Source organism: Hemitrygon akajei, chromosome 4 (assembly GCF_048418815.1).
Source record: "Hemitrygon akajei chromosome 4, sHemAka1.3, whole genome shotgun sequence".
In the NCBI taxonomy this organism is placed as follows: domain Eukaryota; kingdom Metazoa; phylum Chordata; class Chondrichthyes; order Myliobatiformes; family Dasyatidae; genus Hemitrygon; species Hemitrygon akajei.
Window position 1 is genome coordinate 81,053,739 of NC_133127.1, and position 14,063 is coordinate 81,067,801.

At 41.5% G+C, this 14,063-nt stretch overlaps 1 protein-coding gene across 3 annotated transcripts in view; it reads left to right on the forward strand.

Annotated features, from left to right (window-relative positions):
- Positions 1–14,063, forward strand: part of slc10a7 (solute carrier family 10 member 7) — a 233,959-nt gene that overhangs the window by 114,366 nt on the left and 105,530 nt on the right. The gene's annotated exons all lie outside the window — the stretch shown is intronic.

Below are 14,063 nucleotides of genomic sequence, written 5' to 3' on the forward strand. Positions count from 1 at the left end.
ATTTTCTGTAAATGCTACTACAAGATTAAAGTTGCCTGAAGGAAGAACAATCTGTTTGTTCCATGGTTACCTGGTAGGCGGGATTCAAAATTGACTTGGCTGTAGAAGACAACAGGTAGTGGTGTAGTAATGTTTCTCTAACTAGGTTTATAACCAGTGGTGTTCTGCAGACCCCTGTCACATATATATAGCACTACAGCACAGAAACAGGCCCTTCAGCCCATTTAGTCTATGGAGAACTATTCTGCCTAGTCTCATTGACTTGCAGCTGGACCGTAGCTCTCCATATCCCTCCCATCAATGTACTTATCCACACTTCTCATAAATGTTGAAATCTAACTTGTAACCATCATTCTACTAGCAGCTTGTTCTGCACTCTCACCACCATCTTAGTAAAGTAGATAGATAGATACTTTATTCATCCCCATGGGGAAATTCAACTTTTTTTTCCAATGTCCCATACACTTGTTGTAGCAAAACTAATTACATACAATACTTAACTCAGTAAAAAAATATGATATGCATCTAAATCACTATCTCAAAAAGCATTAATAATAGCTTTTAAAAAGTTCTTAAGTCCTGGCGGTTGAATTGTAAAGCCTAATGGCATTGGGGAGTATTGACCTCTTCATCCTGTCTGAGGAGCATTGCATCGACAGTAACCTGTTGCTGAAACTGCTTCTCTGTCTCTGGATGGTGCTATGTAGAGGATGTTCAGAGTTTTCCATAATTGACCGTAGCCTACTCAGCGCCCTTCGCTCAGCTACTGATGTTAAACTCTCCAGTACTTTGCCCTTGACAGAACCCGCCTTCCTTACCAGCTTATTAAGACGTGAGGCGTCCCTCTTCTTAATGCTTCCTCCCCAACACGCCACCACAAAGAAGAGGGCGCTCCCCACAACTGACCTATAGAACATCTTCAGCATCTCACTACAGACATTGAATGACGCCAACCTTCTAAGGAAGTACAGTCGACTCTGTGCCTTCCTGCACAAGGCATCTGTGTTGGCAGTCCAGTCTAGCTTCTCGTCTAACTGTACTCCCAGATACTTGTAGGTCTTAACCTGCTCCACACATTCTCCATTAATGATCACTGACTCCATATGAGGCCTAGATCTCCTAAAGTCCACCACCATCTCCTTGGTCTTGGTGATATTGAGACGCAGGTAGTTTGAGTTGCACCATATCACAAAGTCCTGTATCAGTTTCCTATACTCCTCCTCCTGTCCATTCCTGACACACCCCACTATGGCCGTGTCATCAGCGAAGTTCCCTCTCATGTTCCCTTAAACTTTTCACCTTACAAGCTAAACCTATGACCTCTAGTTCTAGTCTCAACCAACCTCAGTGGAAAAAGCCTACTTGCATTTACCCTGCCCACACCATTCATAATTTTATATACCTCAATCAAATCTCTATGGTCTAGGGAAAAAAATTCCCAACCTCTTAAATTTCTTATAACTCAGGTCCTTACATCCTGGCAGCATCCTTGCAAATTTTCTCTGTACTTTTTCAATCTTTTTGATATCTTTCCCGTAGGTAAGTGACAGGAACTGTAGTAGTACTCCAAATTAGGCTTCACCAATATCCTGTTGAACTTCTATATAACATCCCAACACCTATATTCAGTACTTTGATTTATGAAGGCCAGTGTTCCAAAAGCTCTCTTATGACCCTGTTGTGTGTGTGTGTGTGATATACTGCATCCATTGCTCCTGGTGCAGCCTTCTATGTATTGGTGAGACCCGACGCAGACTGGGAGACCATTTCACTGAACAGCTACGCTCTGTCTGCCAGAGAAAGCAGGATCTCCCAGTGGCCATACATTTTAATTCCACGTCCCATTCCCATTCTGATATGTCTATTCATGGCCTCCTCTACTGTCAAGATGAAGCCACACTCAGGTGGAGGAACAACACCTTATATTCCATCTAGGTAGCCTCCAACCTGATGGCATAAACATTGATTTCTCTAACTTCCGTTAATGCCCCCCTCCCCTTCTTACCCCATCCCTTATTTATTTATTATCCCCCCCCCTTTTTTCTTTTCTCTCTTTTTCCGCTCTCTGCTCCTCTCACTATTTCCTTGCCTGCTCTCCATCTCTCTGTGGTGCTCCCCTCCCCCTTTCTTTCTCCCTAGGCCTCCTGTCCCATGATCCTTTCCCTTCTCCAGCTGTGTATCCCTTTTGCCAATCACCTTTCCAGCTCTTAACTTCATCCCTCCCCCTCCAGTCTTCTCCTATCATTTTAGATCTCCCCTTCCCCTCCCACTTTCAAATCTCTTACTATCTCTTCTTTCAGTTAATCCTGACGAAGGGTCTCCACCCAAAACGTCGACTGTACTTCTTCCTATAGATGGTACCTGGCCTGCTGCGTTCCACCAGCATTTTCTGTGTGTTGCTTGAATTTCCAGCATCTGCAGATTTCCTCGTGTTTGCGCTTATGACCCTATTTATCACTTTCAAGGATTGTATTTCCAGATCCCTCTTTTCTATTACACTCCTCAGTGCCCTACCATTCACTGTATAAATCCTTCCCTGCTTTGTCCTCTCAAAATTTAACACCTCACCCTTTTCTGTATAAAATACCATATACCATTTTTCAGCCCATTTCTCCAACTGGTCCAGATGCCACTGCAAGCTTTAACAGCCTTCTTCACTGTCCACTACACCCCCATCTTGCTATCATCCATAAATCTTCTGATCCAGTTTAGTATATCAAGATTGATGTAAGTGACAAGCAACACTGATCCCTGTTGCACACCACTAGTCACAGGCCTCCAGAGGTAACTTTGAACTACCACTCTCTGACTTCTCCCATGAAACCAATATCAGATCCAATTTGCTACCTCATTTTGAATGCCAAGTGACTGAATCTTCTTGACCAACCTCTCAGACGGGACCTTGTCAAGGCCTTGCTAAAGTCCATATAGGCTCCATCCACTGCCTTTCCTTAATCAATATTCTTGATAACCTCCTCAAAAAAACTCTATAAGATTGGTTAGATACAACCTACCACTCACAAAGCCACATTGACTATCTTTAATCAGTCCCTATCTATCCAACTACTTGCATATCTGGTCCCTTAGAATACCTTCCAATTACTTACCCACTACAGGCTCATCAGCCTATAATTTCCCATCTTATTGTTGGAGACTTTCTTAAACAACTGAACAATATTAGCCACCCTCCAATCCTCCAGCTAAGGATGTTAAATACCTCTGCTAGGACATCTGCAAATAAATGATTTAGATGAAAAATTGGTGTAGCTTTGGATAATGAAGTAGCTTGTCAGAGGATTCATCAAGATGTAGATTTGAGATCTAAGCAGAGGTGACGTAGATGGTGTTTAATCCTGACAAGTATCATGCATTGCATGTTAGGGAAAACATACAGAAAACTACAGAACCCTTAAGAGCACTGATGTACAGAGGGATCTAGTGGTGCAAATTCCACCTCCCTGAAAGTGGTATCACAAGTAGATAGGGCAGTATAGAAGGTACAGAGTCTGTTTTTGTTATTGGTTGGGGCACTGATTACAAAAATGGAGAAGTCATGATACAGTTGTGTAAAATTTTGGTTAGGCCACATTGGAGTATTGTGGAGAGGGTGCAGAAGAGGTTGTTCCAGGATGTTACCTGGATTGGAGAGTATTGCATAAATTTGGATTTTTTTTCTGGAGCATTGGAGACCAAGGGAAAACCTGAATTAAGTTCATAAAATTATACGATGCAGCATTAGATTATATAGGACATGTAACGGCATAGGACACATAACGGCATAGCACAGCACAGGCCCCTTGGCCCATGTTGTTTGCTGACCCTTTAACTTACTCTCAGATCAAACTAAATCTTCATTCCCACTCTATCTAAGAGTCTCTTAAATGCCCCTAATGTATCTGCCTCTACCACCACCTTTGGCAGTACATTTCATGCACCCACCACTCTCTGTATAAAAATTGAAACACTGACATCCACCTGGACATTTTCCACATAATTTAAAGTTGTGTCCCCTCAAATCATTTTGCAATACTATTTTAAGAGTGAAGGAAATTGCATACATTTACGATGTCCAATATTACTGCTGAAAAGTTTGAGTTTTCAAGGAAAGTGGTAATAGTCCCTTTGCATGATATGAGGAATCAGTTTTTTCCTAATAAAAAAAAGTACAGACTTTTGCACTGTACTGTATTTGGTCAATGTGGAGCAAAGAGTGAGTTTTTAAATCTGGTGGGAGCACATGTGGCCCCTATAAAATCTGACGTGGCCCCCTGGGGGACAATATGGCACATGCTGAGAACCATTGAAGTAGATCCTATCTGCTCCACAGGACTGGTTCCTGCAGGACCAGTTCTTTTCTATATCTATCCTCTGATTCCCCATTAGAGTTAGACTTCTGCACTCCTACATTCACACTTTTCTCTGAGCTTGATGGATAAAATTATTCAAAGATTTCTCCTCTCAGCTACATGTCATTGTGTCTAATTTACACTGCAGTTTTTAAATTAAGTTGGAATTTCTCTGTAGTTAAGAATGCATTATAAATGTGGCAATTGGGGACAGTCTTGCTGACCAGAAACTCCCAATTGTGACAAAAGTCTCTGTTGTGACTAAAGTTAGATTTTATAGTTTTTTAATGAATTCTGTTGGATAGCAGTTGTTGTGTTAATCTAGTGTGTGAGTTCTTTTGTACTTGTTCGTACAGATTTACTAAGCATTAAATATTTCAGCAAAAGCTGACTTCTAACAGTTTGTGCTCCCTAATGATTCAATCCAATCCCAATGATAAAATAGGGAGCTTGGGGTTTGTGAATGAATAATGGTCACCTAGGCAGTATACCAGAATTTGACTGGTATGCTGATTTTTATTCCCTAACCATTTTTCCTGATTGTTTTCAAGAGAGATAGCCCAAATCCAACATTCCTATTAAAGGAACGGCACAGCCAGAAATGTGCATCTCAGAAGCTCTGTCTTTCAAAAGAAGCAAGGAGCAGAAGTGCCAGTAGATAAAAATAATATTTTTAAAAATTAGTTAACACACATGGGGTTATAGTTCAGCAATTGTATTAATGTATCAAATTATTTCCCACTTTTTCATTTATGATTTGATAATCTTGTTTAATATTGTTTAAAATTCCTAGGATGAGCACCTTTAAACTTGATTTATGTAGTAAACATAATGCTTTGTCTTAAACTGCTAGCGTAAATTAATTTGCATAACAGTAGAGATTTCTGATCCTTACCTGTGGGAGAGCTAATCCTAAACCATGGATAAATAGTTGGGCAATTGTCATGATTCCTTTTATTTCTTTTATACAAGATTAGTAACACTCAGTTAAAAGGTTTTTTCTATTCCATTTACAATTTCTGTTTGTAACCTGCAGTTATTGCGAATAAATTGCCTAGGGTCACCAGTAATTCTTTAATAAAATCTGTGACATTAATTTGGGCATTCATGTGTGAAACAATTTTTTGATTTGCTACCTTAATTCTCTTGATAAATCACGTCAAAGATAAAGAATTGATGTATGCTTTGCTTTGTAAAGTCAGTAAGAAAGGCTGTCCCTTCTAAATGATGGAAAGGAGTTGTTATTTGAAACCAAAACATATTGTATGAAGAGCTGTCTTATATTAGAATAAGCAGATATTGTTAAGGTGCACTATTCCATGCAGGAAATGCTGTATTAAACAGGCATTTATTTAATTCAAATAAAACCTGTTAACAGTATCGAAAACTGTCTTTCCTCAAAGTTTTTTTTTTAAAAAAGCTCTGTTACTACAGTAAAACTCTGGATAATCCGCTAACTGATTTTTCAGATCTCACAATTGTTTGGCTCTTGAGCTTATTTGCCCCATTCCTTGTAAGCTCACTGGAGCCTTATTTCTCAAGCTTCTTTTAAATTCACTATGCTTTACTTTCCATGATCTCTTTCAACTCACTGGTGTCTCATTTCCCATGCTTCATTTAAACTAACTGTACCCCATTTCTCACTGTCCCTTTTATCTCACCTGAAGCACCATTTCCCCATGTACCTGACCCACTCATTTCTCTGGTCAAACAAAAGTGTTACAAAAACAGCAATGAAGAATCCTTCTACATCTGAGTATGATGGCATTCCTGAGTCTCCACCTGGGACTTGTGTGACTGACAGTAGAGACAAGGGGTCATCTATCCTGTAAGCTGTCGAGTCCATCCAGTTCTTCCTTACTGACTCACCCAATACTCCTCTCATCTTGGGTAACCCCTGGCTCCCCCTTACGGCCCTCACTCTGCCTGGCCATCTGGTTCACTGCTGAGTCGGGGACCACCTGCCTGCAAACTCAGCGGACTTCACCCCACAGATTCTTGGAGTTGAAAGAAACTCTCGACCTCACCAGACTCCCACAGGAATACCACGACTTTGCCATTGACTTAAGTAAAAGGGAAGCTAGTAGCACCCTGCCACATCACAGACAACACAACTGCACAGTTGACCTCCTGGGCACCACCTTTCCCTAGGGTCATCTGTTCTCATTCTCCCCTTCTGAGACCTAAACCACGAATGACTATATCGCAGAAGCGCTACAGCCAATGCAGGGAGGTGGAAGTCTTTGTCCCTGTATTGACTACCGTGGATTCAACAGTTTCCCTCTTTCCTTGATTGCATCAGATCTTCACCAAACTGGATCTCAGTGTGTGTACAATCTGATCCATATCCACCAGGGGGATGAGTGGAAGATAGCGTTCATAATACCTTCTGTCCACTATGAATACTTGGCGGTGCCTTTTGGACTCTTCAACAGTCCAGCTGTTTTTCAAGCCTTCATTAACGAGATCCACAGAGGCATGCTACACAGGTATGCATTCGTCTACCTTGACAATATTGTCACCTTCTCCAAGGATCCCCAAGACTATATCTGTCATGTCCATTCAGTCCTTCAACGTCTCTTCAAAAACTCATTTACTTCCATCCCTGGGTTATGTACTTTCACCCCAAGGCATAGCCATAGACTCAGAGAAAGTGTATGTCATCATTGAATGGTCCCAACTGTGCTCCCTTAAAGAAGCTACAGTGCTTCTTGGGCTTATCCAACTTCTGCCACTGTTTCATCAGGAACAACAGCAAAATCGCCACTCCACTCACCTCCCTCACCAGATATTAACACTTAGGTAATCAGGTCTGCTGCTGCTTTATGGAGTAGGAAACAGGGAGTTAACTCAACATCAAATGGGCCTTGGGGGAATGGAAACATTGGCTGATAGGAAACACCAAGCCCTTCCTGATCTGGACTGACCACCAGAATGTCATATCCACACACTAACAGACACCCTAACCCAACACACATTAGACAATTCAATTGCTTTTCATCAAGCAATTCAACTTCACCATCTACCAACCCAGCTCCAGGAACACTAAGGTAGATGTCCTGTGATGACAGTTCATCCTAGCTGAAATGGAGATTGACACTTTGCCATTACTCCATCCTTCCAGATCTTCACCCTGATCATCTGGGACCCTGAGAACCAGAACATCCAGTCTCTACAGAACGAGTCTTCTCTTCGCTTGTATGTATTGGCCGCCCTAAGCTTTGAGTGGGCCCACTCCTCGGCCTTCTCCAGACATCCAGGTGCATGGGACTCTGAGTTTTCTGCGATGCTGGTTCATGGCCCACCATGATCGCAGATGTACATCAGTTCATCACTGCCTGCTCTCAATGTGCCTAGTCCAGTTCCTCCAACCAGTGACCCTCTGCACTCCTACAACCCCTGCTGGTCCCACATTGCCATAGATTTCATCATGGGTTTGCCACCTTCTGATGGGACCATGGTGATCATGACAGTTGTGGGCCGGTTCTCCAGACAGCCCACTTCATTGCTCTCCCCAAATTTCTGTCAGCAGTTGAGATAGCAGACCTGGTTCTTCAACATGTAGTTTGCCTCAACCAGTTGCTCCTAGCCTTCCATTACCTTGTTGCCTTGTCGTGTTAAGTATCTGTACTCTCTTGTCTTGAGGCCCCTTGTGGTGTGTTATTTTGCAGACTATTATTAAAGTTACCATTTATCACTGAATGGTCTCTGCTGCTCTGCTTTTTGGTCAAATCTCCTCTATATTTCCTGACAAAACTTACAGTGGTATAGAGAAATACAGCATAAAAACCGGCTTATTGGTCCACCAACTCTGTACTGGTCATCTAACCATTTATTCTAATCCTCCATGAATCCACATTTTTTTTCCCCTACGTTCTTATAAACAACCCCCCCCCCCAAAATTCTACCACTCACCTGCACACTAGGGGCAGTTTACAGTGGCCAGTTAGCCTACAAATTTGCACATCTTTGAGATGTGGGAGGAAATCATAGCTTTTCAATGAAGGCCTGCGAAATACCATTCATCGTGCAGCTTAGGTTCAAATGTTCTCTAGATGTTGGCCACAGGCGCAATCAGACCTTTAGCTTAACTGGGAGGTACTGAGGATAGTGCAGTGTTTTTGTGGTCAGAAAGGAATGGGGTGATAAGAAGAAGCAGATAGTTTTGTGGAACCAGAATCAGATAATACGCTTCTGATGGGGCAGAGTAAATTGAAAAGCATTCTGCAATCTGGAATGTCAGAATTTAAGAATCTTCTTTCAGGAAAGGTAGGAATGGAGAATTGTCAGGGAAGAAAGAAGCAGAGTGTCTTCTTTCTGAGAGGATAGAATTGAGGACATGTCTTCTGATGGGGAGTGATGAATTGAAGAGTTCTGTATTAGGAATTGAAGAATTATAGTATCTTTATGTCACTGAGGAGAAATTGAGTTGTCTTCTATCAGGTATGGGAGAAATGGGCATGTTTCTCTTGTTGGGGAAGGAGTAATTAGAGTTTTCTGTTGGTTGAATGGAATTAGTGACTCCTTTTCTGGAATTGAGGGAAATATTGGATCATCTTTTGACTGGGAGGAGCGAATAGCACATTCATCTGGGCAGCAGAGATTTGGAGAACCTAGAGGCATTGGAATTTTTTTCTTCAGAAAAGGGGGATATGGAGAGTCTGTTGAATAAGAAGAAGTCAGACAGCTTTCATTTGTTGATTGAGGAAAACAATACTGTCCTTTCCTACTGAGGAGGATCAGAATAATAGAATAGCCTTGGGGAGAAGGTTGAAGCGAAATGTCTCCGTAGTATCTGAGAAGCAGGAAATTTCAATCATTAATTTCCAGCAGGGATTTGAAAGCCTTACAAGAGGCAGAGATGAGTTTGGAGGGTAAGTGGCAGTAAAGGTGAGAAGGACCAAAGGGAGAAGTCACAGGTTCAGTTGATAAAATGGAGTCTCAGAGAGATGAAACAATGGATGAAGGTAAGAATTTTGCTCAACTTGCAAGTCTCCCAGTTCAGCATTGTACCAGGAACCCTAACAGTAGATACCAGTAGTACTGCAGTCCAACTCCATCATCTCCTCACCCAAATGCAACATTGCATCACACAGCTCTGACGAAGAACTTTAGGTTGCAACTGTAGCTTGTGACTGGAAATACCAGGTCAAATTTCCATATTGGTGTTATTTGAAAGGGTGTTATTCACAAACATGAATTACTGTGGGTTAAATGGATTTTCAGTCGCATATGGTGAAAAAAAAATTGCACTATGCAATCTAAGTTCTAAAAACTGCTCTCTGATTCAATTAATGTTAGCAGAGATCTACTAAGTACATGCTTTGATTGAAAAACACAAGGCATTTGCACTCTTTCCTCCATAAGATTGTTGTTTTTTTATAAAGAGGTGTCAAACCAACAGGATTTAACTTGTGTACAGGAAGTGTTCCATCAATGGTTGATACACATCATCATGAATTAAGAGCTATCAGTAATTTTGAAATTATCATCCCGAATGAACACTTCCTTGCTAATGATTTGCCTACAGCTGACTTAGCAATAGCCGTAACTATCTGCATTGAGGTGAAAAATATGTAAAATATAGACATAATTTGCAAAGTAATACAAAACCTTACATGCATTGGTTTTGAAGAAATTGGCTGTTAACCCTGTGTATCCTTAAGATGGAGTTACTTTTTACTGGCTGGGAGGAAGAAGTGCACAATTGCAGTAGGAGGATCATGTTAATTTTTATAATCTGGGGCACATGGTTGAATAAGAAGTTTGAATTGAAAAGCAGTATCCATATTGTTTAGAATTATAAATAACCTGCAGTGGGAAATCAGAATCAGGTTTAATATCACAAATAAAAATCTGCAGATGCTGGAAATCCAAGTAACATATGCAAATTGCTGGAGGAACTCAGCAGGCCAAGCTTAGGTTTAATATCACTGGCATTTGTAATGAAATGTATTTTATAGCAGTAGTACAGTAAAAGAACAAAATTGACAATAAGAAATATATATATTTAAAACAAATTTATATTAAGTTGTGCAAAAAGAGAGCAAAAAATCTTGAAGTAGTGTTCATCTGTTGGTTGATTGCCCACTAAGAAATTGAATGACAAAGGGTAAGAAACTATTCCTAAAATGTTGATTGTGTGTCTTCAGGCTGCTGTACCACCTCCCTAGTGGTAGCAATAAGAACATGGCTTGTTCTAGGTGATGGGGGTCTTTAATGATGGATGCTGCCTTTTGGGACATCGCCTTTTCAAGGTGTCCTTGAGACTGAGAGGCTAGTGCTCATGTTGGAGCTGGCTGAGTTTGCAACCTTCTGCAGCTTTTTCAAATCCTGTACAGTGGCCCCTCCATACCAGATGGTGATGCAATCTGTTAGAATGCTCTCCCACGGTACATCAGTGGAAATTTGCTGGAGTCTTTAGTGACATATCAAATCTCCTCAAGTTCCTAATGAAATATAGTTGCTCACCATTTCCATTCCAGATCACTCAATGAGGACTGGTGTGTTTTCCCTTGACTTCCTCTGTGTGAAGTCCACAATCAGTTCCTTAGTCCTTGGTCTTACTGATATTAAATATAAGGTTGTTGTTGTGACACCACTCAACCAGCTGATCTGTTTTACTCCTGTATGCCTCCTCATCGTCATCTGAGATTCTGCCAACAGCAGTTGTGTCATTGTCAAATTTATAGATAGCATTTGTGTTGTGCCTAGCCACCCAGTCATGGCTATAGAGAGAATAGAACAGTGGGCTAAGCACACATCTTGAAGTTCAAGTTCAGTTTATTGTCATTCAATCAAACACATGCATACTGCCAAATGAAACAACTTTCCTCTGGACCAAACTGCACAACACAATACATATAATTCATACACACAACACGTATAATAATATTGGCACAAACAATAAGGTGCACTTTTGACACAAGTTAAAAAGTAAGCAGTATAACGCTACTGGCGCTTCATATGTGATGAGGTTTTGAATGGTGGCAGGAAGTTCAGTAGTGTTACGGCCTGGGGAAAGAAGCTATTTCTCATCCCAACAGTTCTTGTCCTAATAATACAGTACCTTCTGCCTGGTAGAGGGTCAAAGAGATTGTTGGACAGATGGAAGGGATCAGTGACAATGCTAAGGGCCCTGTGTACACAGAGCTCAAGATAAATATATCTGATGGGTGGAAGAGAGATCCCAATGATCCTTACAGCAGTCCTCGCAATTTTTTGTAGGGACTTCCAGTCAGGTACCTTGCAATTCCTGTAGCATATGGTAATGCAGCTGGTGTGGATGCTCTCAATGATGCTCCAGCAAAATTTGTTGAGAATGAGTGGGGGGAGCCTCACTCGTTTCAATTTTCAAAGTAAGTGTAAATGCTGCTGCACTTTTTTGACCAAAGAGGTGATGTTAAGGTAGTCACCAACCTTTTTAAGCCCAAGATCCCCTACCTCAGCCTTAGTGAAAGGCAAGATCGACCTACTAAATCGTTTAGAGAAAAAACAGCTCAATTGTACTTCCGGCTTGAGGCACTTTATTTGGGCTAATTGTATTTGAATTACATAAAATACTTTTGTCAAACTTATAAAATTAATTCAACCAAGAAAACACTGTAACTAGCATATCAAACAGGCCACAGTGGCTTCGAGCTCATCCAATAACGCCTTGAATAAGCAGTGCTTAAGTGTTTTTGCTCGAATCAAGCTTATCAGTTTGACCACCAGTGTCATTCAATTAGAAAAATCCACAACCTTCCCAGCCAAGGCTGCTGATGAATCACACAGTGATAATCCAGGAAGTCAGGAAAATCAGGGTCATTACAGCACAGTGCTATAAAACCAACATGCACACCACACATTGCTGGGGCCCCATCAGTAGTAATTGCCACCAATTTATGAATGGGGATGTCATTTTCACGGACATTTTTTTATCTCATTGTAAATATCCTCACCTCTCGTTCTCTCCTTTAAGTGCAAAAGAGTGAGGAAGTCCTCCTTTGCTGTAAAATGCTGGAAAGCCAGTCTGACGAATACAACAAGCTGAGCTGTTTGCATTACGTCCAGGGATTCATCGAACTGTCGTGAAAAATATTCACAGAGTGACAAGTCCTTTAACACTTGTCGATCCACATCCTCTAAGCAGCATGGTTGCTGGGCCTTCAACCCTGATTTCAGCTCCTCAACTTTCCTGATATTGGTAAACTTACTGAGACACTAGTATAAGTTTCAGAGGTACACAAGCTAATGACACCACTGTTTTTGTTTCCCATTTCTTTTACATTGAGGGGACATTGGAATTTAAAGGGGGAGAAGTGTTGTAATGTGAGCATTATAAATATAAATTAATACCAATTAGGATTATGGTAATATAGCAATACTCCCACTACGGAAAACTGTTTGTAAAGAGAGATTGTTTCCGGGGTAGCTGGGTTTTCCTTCCGGTCTTTTCTGCCCGGTGCGTATTCGTGAAAACATCTATGCGAATATCGTTTTACCGTCCTAGGTAAAGTTGTTCCTTTTGGGCATGAATTTATCAAGTGGTCCTTTTTCAAAGTAGAAGTTACTAGATATTTGCATCAAAAGGTTTATCAGGCATAATGTATTTGTGTATTTATTTTTCATTTTTTTCGGGATCTACTGGGAAAGTCTCAAAGCTCGACCGGTTGGCGACCACTATGTTAAGGGATCAGGTTAGATCATCTGTTATGTGTACTTCCAAAAACTTGGTGCTCCTCAGTATTTCCACGGTAGCAATTATCTCTTTGGTCTAATCCACATTGAGATTCAAGTTGTGGTGTTTGCATCATTCTGCCAGCCGCTGTACCACCTCTCTTTGCGCCATCTCATTGTCATTGATGAGGCCAACCATTGTATGTCATCAGCAAACTTGATTCTGTTTGAACTGGATCTGAAAACGCAGCCTTCAGGGACACTGCTGCTCAGCAGAACTAGAGATGTTTCTGCCAACATAGTCTGATTGAGACCTTTCTATCAAGAAATCCAAGATACAGTTACAGAGATGAGACCCAGTGAGGTCAGTTTACCCACCAGCTTCCAAGAGATCATCATATTTAATGCCAAACTGAAGTCAAAAGCATCCTGCCATTTGAGACACCATTTTCTAGGTGGGACAGGGCGGTGTAGAGTGCAGAAGCAATGGCATCATCAGTGGACCAATTCTACCTGGCCGAGGCACAGCAACAACTCTCTGATACCTTCTCTTATTTACCCCTTGATCATGACCCCACTAAGGAGCAACCAGGCCACTGTCTCCTATACCATCACCAACCTTATCTGCTCTGGGGATCTCCCATCCACTGCCACCAACCTCATAGTTCCCACACCCCGCATTTCCCGTTTCTACCTCCTACCCAAGATCCACAAACCTGCCTGTCCAGGTAGACCCATTGTCTCAGCTTGCTCCTGCCCCACCAAACTCGTTTCTGCATACCTTGACACTGTTTTATCCCCCCTTGTTCATTCCCTTCCCACCTATGTTCGTGACACTTCTCACGCTTTGAATTTTTTCAATGATTTTAAGTTCCCTGGTCCCCACTGCCTTATTTTCACCATGGACATCCAGTCTTTATATACCTCCATCCCCCACCAGGAAGGTCTCAAAGCTCTTCGCTTCTTTTTGGATTCCAGACCTAACCAATTCCCCTCTACCACCACTCTCCTCCATCTAGTGGAATTAGTTCTTACTCTCAATAATTTCTCCTTTGG